The 8473-nt window shown below is 40.0% G+C and overlaps 1 pseudogene; it reads right to left on the bottom strand.

The window, feature by feature from the left end:
* Positions 1 to 887: 887 nt before the first annotated feature.
* On the bottom strand, positions 888 to 6244 carry LOC129354639 (sodium- and chloride-dependent taurine transporter-like; annotated as a pseudogene).
* Positions 6245 to 8473: the final 2229 nt, after the last annotated feature.

Raw genomic sequence — 8473 nt, 5'->3', positions numbered from 1 at the left:
ATTTCCTTCTCATCCTAACAATGTTTGTGTCGCAAGGCCAACTTTGAGCCTTGTTTCTGCTGAAATGCCTCCCTGTTCAATGCAGCTGTCAGCTCTCTGCAACTGAACCCCTCAGATATTATCTGAACGGATATTTTCCCCTCCCTGTCATTTGGTCTGTAGAGTTGTTGCTTTTGGATCAATTTGGTTAAATAAATTACAATTAAGACACAGAAATGTTCAAGATCAGAAAGATTATGCAAAGCAACACAAACTGTTGAATTAAATAAAGAAGTAAACATAAACAAATCTGTGTAAAACAGATTTATAAATATCAATAAAGTAGCTTTGGCTCAAATTACTAAGAAATTCAAGTTATTTTAGGACAGAAATTGATTCTTGAAGGAAATTTAGCTCTGAACAGTTTGATTTTCCCATACGAATTTCTTCCTGATCCTCCAAACCGAGATCACTGACTATTCCCCAAGGCCGACATTTATTCAGGGAAGTCTGAATGAGTCTACTGAGTATGTGATGTTGACCGCTAGCTGTGTGTTTCACCCACCTCGATGAGGGGCCCATCAGACCGAATGATCTTGATGACGACCACCATGGGGATGCAGATCATGGAGGTCAAGGCCAGAGTCCAGCCTATTCCAATGGCCCAGTCAGGATACTGGTACACCTTGTTGTACGTCAATGGCTTGTATTTGACCAAAGAGAAGAAAAAGCAGCCCTGGCATGGAAAAGGAACACATTTAAATCAACATTTTTATGGTTTTATATTCAGATATGTGTTCAAAAATAAAGCCCTTACCATGCACAGTAAAGGAGTGACAACAGTCCAGCTCCATTTCATCCAAGGATTTGGTCTGTAGCCAATCATGTCCTCAATTGCATCATAAAAATCAGCGCCTGCAAAAACAACAGTGTGAGGATCCGTCTGCTGTGGTTCACAGCAGTAAAACACCAAGCAGCTTTATTTTTCTTTTGATGCCTGTAAATTAATATTTCTACTCAGGGAACTGAATAATGAGCTTCAGTATTGTTGGGATTAATGATACTCACCATAAACCCAGGCAACAGCTACATTCAAAGAATGCCACCCACAGAAGGCACACACCGCTCGCTGCATAGTAGTCAAACAGCTGGAAAACATACATGCCACCCTGCAGAGAGACATCGTTTTAGTTTCATTTTTAACATTTTAAAGCACAAAAAACAAAAAAACACATGATTTATGCTGGCTAAAGCTGCACAAATATTTTTGGAGGCAGTCTTTCCATGTTAAACATTAGAGAGGAGATTTAACATGTAAACAACAAGAGGGCGGCTTAAATCTGAGCAGAGATGACGTGTTTGAACAGGAGTGTTTGAACATGACCTCGTGTCTTCCTGCCTGACTACAATATTAAAAACGGTCCCCAATCCTGGGAATCCTACAGCTGAATCAGGCCATGGCCGCCATAAAAATAAGTTGTCAAAAGGAGAAACAGCGGGAACGACTCGGTAAGGCGCAAGTGAAGAGAGGGGAAGTGAGGTTTTATTGATCTGAAATGGATCCGACATGAATAGATGAGTGAAGGTGGAGAGGATCTGCAACAACCCCACAGAAAACATATGTAAGGTCAAAGTATCTGTTTCTGTATCATTACACCTCAAACCGAATCGAGAAAATAGACGCCACTAAAACCTCTGCAACATTTCAATAAGATCAGATTAATCAAGTGATTCAAACCAGTGATTGATTTTGATTAAAAATAAGTGATTAAACAAAAATGTTTAATCAGGAAACATTGATCTGGTGAAGAGCAAACTGACCATAAAGCATAAAGCAGATCAAATGGGTCTGATGGCCTCAGATCAGCAGGAAACCCAACCGAACGGTTCTGGTTGAACAGCTCAGTGACACGATGAGTAAAATTAAACATGCTGGAGAGTTTCCACAGTTTTGATCAACCATTCTGACACAAAAATCTGCATCTAAATTGCATACTTGTGCGTATCCTGTCAATATTTATGAAGACTTAGAATGCGCATTCTTAGCTCAGACAGGAAGTTAGGGAGATGGTTGAATATTAACAAAAAAAAAACTGGAGCATGCAAACAGGAAGAAACAGTTATGAAAAAAGTACTGGAGTTGAAAAAAGTCCAGAATGACTAAAAGAGTCCAGGGTATTAATGAGAAAACAGGAGATATGAAAAGAGAATGAGGAGGAAGCAAGGGGATTTGGAAAATATAAATTGGGTCTGTAACTATTAATACCACCGGATGGAAAGGAAGTTCTCATGACTTGACACTAAAAGTCATGAGAACTCCCCCTCCCTCCGCCATCTTCTCTCATGGGTTCACGCTAATAGCAGTCCAAACGCTCTGCTTCAACTACATGAACCCTGAAGAGGTCAAAAGCTGCTGTGTTTATCTTAAACGAAACAACCATTTTTAAAGCTTAATGTTTGGTCGAGGTACCTTAATCGTTCAGCACCTTTTCAACCTCCTCATGTTGTCATTATTACCTTGGTCACCATGGTAAGTCCAAACAGGTAGCTGATGCAGCAGATGATAGCGATGAAGACCTCTCTGCAGTAACCTTCCTTAGGAAGGACGGATACACATCCACCAGTGATGTGATCTGCCCTTCCACCTCCACAAACTGCAAGACAAAACAACGGCTGGAAAATCAGAATCACTGCAATGACCTCAACCTCCAGGGTTCTAAACCAAGTTCACTGTTCTTTCCTGAGTTGAGTTACATTAGTAAGTTGGGTTTGAAAATCCACTTTACTTGGTATGCTTTGGTTTTGATGCATGCAGTTCATTGGTTTATATAGAAGACACAGTAAAGTCAAATAAATGACTACAATTCACTTTACTGAAAGCTTGTTTTTGAAAGATTCCCCTGAGGTAATGCTCCCAGCAAAAACAACCAATCAGAGCAAGGAGGAGCTTTGTGCTGTCAATCAAGCTTATGTACCCTCTGCTCAATGTGTCTAATTGACAGTTCAGAAAATCTGTTATATGTTGTGGTTAATGAGTTGTAGTGCAGCAGAGAGCAAAGTGGAGGGGTTGAGCACAAGAGTGATTGACAACACTAAGACCCTCCCCCTGTCTCTGATTGGTTGTTTCTGACTGAGTGGTGCATTTCTGCAGTTGGTGGGAACAGTGGGAGAAGACAGAGGTCTTATCTGTCTTTTATTTTACTGTCACAACATGAGAAATGCAACAAATATGTAAACAATTTTTATCAAAGTGACACACTGGAGCTTTAAAACTAAAAAATAAAAAGATTTCTTAAAGAACATTATATTCTTGGTAACTCTGGAGGAGTTGCAGGCACCAAGAGCTCAGGTTGGATCATTTAATTACAGGACAACTAATAGCAGAATGGCGAAAAGAAAAGCTAAAAGCCACATTCACAGTTTGCTACAAACTCCTGTTGGGAATCCAGCAAAGCAAAACATATTCTGGTTAGATCAGCTACATCTGCTGCAAATAAATTACACCCACATGGATTTCATCTTCTATCGCGTGAAACGTGTTTGCATGTAAAGCTTTTTAGAAAAAATAAAAACTGAATTAGTTTTTGAAAAATCCTGCTGACCTGACTGTCGAGGCCAAGCAGCAGCAGCATAATGAAGAAGAGGATTGCCCAGAGTGTAGGAAAAGGCATCATGGTAACAGCCTTGGGGTAGGCAATGAATGCCAGGCCTGGACCTGCAGAAGAGCAGCAAGAGGAGACAGAAGGGGTGGGCAGGAGCGACATTAGAATCATATGATAATCTCATCTGATCTGCATCACTGTGGGGGGAGAAAAACGCCCCCAGACAACCGACGCAGAGCAGGAAGTGAAGAGTTAATCAATGCCTGACTACAGCACGCAGATCAAGTTTACATGTAAAGTATATTTGGATAAAGATTCACTAAAAAAATAATTATCTGAAGCACATCTTTACTTACCTGCCGCTTGCAGAACGTTAAGACACACTAACTGTACACACTCAACACATGACACAATTTCATTTCACTTACAAGCACACAATTAATGTCACCTTATTTTACAATAAAACACACAAGTATAGTTAAAAGCAAATAAAGCACATTTATATACATTTGTGTTTATAACAGTATCTCTGTGGAAGTAAGTCAGTTAGAAGAGAGATGTTACAGATGCGTGTAAAATATGTTACCATAATTTAAAAAGGAAGGACCACTGTAAACACTGCTTTGATTGAAGTTGAAAAAGCCCCAAATGCTTTAGAAAAGCAAATCAAGCACATGAAGGTGTGTCCAATACATTCTGTTTATCCATGCACACGCTCCTCAAGCCATTTTGAATCCCCAACTGAAATACGGCTGACCATTTCAATGGGGAATGCAAAAGGACTATTGCAAAACAGCAGCAGATGTAAAACTTGTGGTCAGATAAAAAGCCAGTGTTTTTTTAAATGATTTATTTTTATGAGGTCGAATTTAAATGACGCTACATTGGGAACTGTAAAACAAAAGTCAAGGAACAAGGAAGCAGCCATAACAGCAAACAGCATTGCAGCTGATAGTAAAGTGTATCAATAGGTTCCATTTTTGTAGCAAATTATGACAAGGCATCCAACCAAACACCACGTTGACTCAAAAAGGTTAAACCAACTCCCAGCCCCAGAGGGAAAACAGACCTTCAGAAAATTGACCAAATCAAAAGTAACTGAGTTCATGTTAATTACACTGATGTTGTGAGTTGACTGTGCAGAGTATTAAGAAGCCTTAATTTTCTTTTTATCTCACTGTTAAGTCGTTTGAAGCTGTGGCGCGTGCCAAGCCATTGCACAGTCAAAGTCACATTAAGGAGCAAGAGCATTGCTTTTCTTCTTTAGCTTTAAGTGTGTGTTCGGCCCAAACTACTGCAGTTAAGGCAAACTTACAGATTTTTTTCTAAAAACTTTCCTTTGCTTTCCTTTCCAAACTTAAAATTCTGTGAAAATGTATTTAGTTGTCTATTTTATCTTGCTCCTTATAAGAATCTGGACAAATTCTGAGTTTAACAGCGAGCATCATGTTAGCTTGCAGCGCTTTGCTTCCTCCAGCTTCTCTGACCAACACCTCACAGACTATCAGCCCACTCGCCAAATAACACAGATATTGGACGATTCTGCAAACCCCGACATCAGGTGGACTTTACAGAATTGTGCAATGTTTGCATCGACTGGGCTGCCAGCATAAACTGTTAACGTAGAAAACAATGCTAAGCTAAATTGACTTATGAAATTTGCTGATTATGGGGCTTTAGATAAGATGTGGTTCACAAGACCTGTTGATGAAGAAAATGGCTTTCTCTAAAATAATCACCCTTTACATCAATCAATTGACTTCAAAGAGCATGCCACCAAGTCTTATTGAAATAACTGGAGTGAAAAGCAATTCAGCGAAAAGAGCAGAACCAGTCTTTGCAAACAAGTTCTTAGAAAACAGTCTTCCATCTCCATTGGCGTTTTAACCACTTTGATGTTGGGAGTATTTACAGGATATGTCATTAATCATCATGGCTCTGCTCTTGTTTGTAAAAGTAGGGATAAATGAAATCCTTGTGTGATTCTGTCAGAAAGTGAAACCAAACATCCACAGTAACCTGGGCTCCTTTAGTGGTCAGGCTTAGTGTTAGGTCGCATATGGTGAAAACACGTGACAGAAATCCATGGAAATCTCATTGTACTTAAGAAAACTGATAAAGCAGGCCACCCTAAAGCAGCTTGAGTAATAGATGTAACCTCTAATAACAAACGCCTCCCAGTATCATAGAAGCCAAAGCTAGAGCACCATCAGGATGGTGGCTGTAAATAAGGAACATCTCAGAACCAGAACTCAAATCTTTAAGTCTTCACACAGACATAAGATGTGCCGTAAAGTATCGCACATCAGCTTTTCCTTAAGTCTCCCCTAAAAAACTTCTTTCTCAAAAACATAAAGCACAACAGCCTCTGCCTTGCGCCAGCTTGCCTTCCTAAAATGAGCGCGTACAAACCGACCAAATAGGTTCTATCTCCTAAAGTCTGCTTTTGTCAAGAAGTGTTTGATTGCGGAAGCTTCATATTCCGATGCCGTCATTTGTGTTTGAATCAGGGAATCCATGATGTTTCTAAATTGTCACTCAAGTTCGAAAATGAACGTAGAGGCTAATTCTCTTTTGGGTTTCGTTGCTGTTTTTCTTTTGAAATTACTGTTATTTAATTTATTAACCAGGAAGCAGCGCCCACCATCACTGCCGCCTTTACAGAACCCTCGTACCTGACTCTGCCACCTCAGCAATGTCCACCCCTTGCTCTTGTGCCATGAAGCCCAGGACGGAAAATATTGCGAAGCCAGACACAAAACTGGTACCACTGTTGAGGGCTCCCAGCAGCAAACAGTCCCTATGTCACACATATGTCATGAGGAGGATTTGTTAATGAACACACAAGGATCCCTTCACCCCCACACCCACTCTCTCCCCTACCACACCTCACCTCGCCCGCCCCCTGAAAACTGACGCCTCACCTGTAGCAGTTGTATTTGTACTTGTTGTAGCTCCCCAAGGACGTCATGGCGCCCAAACAGATGGCATAGGAAAAGAAGATCTGAGTGCCAGCATCAATCCACACCTGCCAAGTAGGGAGAGAGCAACAGAGAGGCTGAGGCCTGCTGATGACGTCTGGGTTATGGAAAGCTAAACATTTAGCGTGTTTTGAAATCTTTGCTAGTGTTCTGTGCTTAGCTTTTATCTGCCAAGATTATCAACTCCCTTTACAACATAAGAGGGCAATGGAAAAAAACCTGGAACTATGGCACTGATGTCATTACGACTACAATATTCCTATCATGAGGAAGTGCTTCGCCTGCAATAAATTCTGGGTAATTATGAAACTGCCATACATCCAGGATCTGTCTGGCTATCATCTGTTTGGCAGCCCTGGTTGTTCAATGCAGCAGAAAAGTTCAAGTTCTAGAAAAGGCAAAGAAGCGGTGAAGTCCTAAAGCTTCATTCATTTATCACAAGCTATATTGTTATTGCAACATTTAGAACTCCATCCAGGTTTTTGTGATTCTGCAATTGTGAAAATTCATGCAAAATCAACAGATCTCTGCATTTTTTCACAGAAATGCGCAATAATGAGTTTACCAGTTTTTTTTTTCTACCTGCACAAGTAACATTTGGATGTATTGATAGTTTCACAGTACTTTTTCTGTGTATTCTGGCAGCCAAGCAACATTTTGTTGCCAAATTCACCATCATATCTTTGTGCAAAGATAATAAAGTCAGTTCAAGTCTATTGTAGACTTTCCACAAAAATGGTCAGAAACATCTGGCCTGCTCACTGTCAGTGAGTTGACTGACTGTCAACTCACTGACAGTGAGTTGATAAAGTTTTCAGGAGCCTTTTTTTTTTTACATCTTCGCTTGATTTAGAAAAAAATTTCCTAGTGTCTAAATTTCTTTCCAGAAATTTCAAAAACCATCAGATGATTTGAAAGTTCATGTCCAAACAAATCCTTTCAGTGGCAGAAGGAAATGTTTCTGCAACAGGAGCTCAGTGAAGAGCAGGGAACCCACCTCTGGGTCTTTGAGGCGTTCGAGGTCTGGGTACAGGTAGAACTTGATGCCTTCAGAAGCACCTGGCAGAGTTACGCCGCGGATCAACAGGACGATAAGCATGACGAACGGGAACGTGGCCGTGATGTAGACCACCTGAGGTAGAACACACACACACACACACACACACACACACCCACACACACACACACACACATCCACACACACACACACACACAACATGAATACTGCATTCATCTCTGAGCTCCAGTTTCAAAATGGTCATAATTTTGACTTTTTCCTACATTTTCTGCTCATATTCTTAATGAAGCCATCGCACAGTTACTGAAATAAAAACAACTACTGTATTTTTTTCTGAAAGAGACTTTTGACTGTCATTTTAAATATGTATTTCCTGAATTCCTCTTGATTGACCAGTTAAAGTTTTATAATGTTTCTTCAATTCAAACATATTCATAATCTGGAGACTTGGAAACATTTGTATCCACTTATTTCACAGTCTTTCACTGTTCCTTCACAGCGCCACCTGGGGAAATTACTCAATGTTTCCAACAACACAAGGTTCCTCAAATTCTTGGTGGCCTTTTGTCTGGGTGAAAGTTACTGATTTGTTTTTTTGAAGATTTTCCATCTTGCTTTTATCCCTTGGAGAAGGGACTTTTGGATGTTTGATAAGGAAACAAAAACAACCACAAAGCTGTTCTTTATACATGACATTTTCATCATTTTCTTCGTTTCATTTAAAAAGGGTTTTGTAAATAAGAGAACTTAGTAATTCCCCGTTGTTGGAAATAGAGACCTAAGTGTCATTTTCTGCCTTGTGGAAAGTTTTGACTCAACTTTGTTTTATAAGAGTTGTTTGTCACAAACTTAAACAACTATAAAAAATATATTGGACCAATCAATCAGGAGTG

The sequence above is a fragment of the Poeciliopsis prolifica genome, unplaced genomic scaffold, assembly GCF_027474105.1.
Source record: "Poeciliopsis prolifica strain line A6 unplaced genomic scaffold, Auburn_PproV2 SCAFFOLD114, whole genome shotgun sequence".
Classification (NCBI taxonomy): Eukaryota; Metazoa; Chordata; class Actinopteri; order Cyprinodontiformes; family Poeciliidae; genus Poeciliopsis; species Poeciliopsis prolifica.
This window is presented reverse-complemented; position numbering and strand designations above follow the sequence as displayed.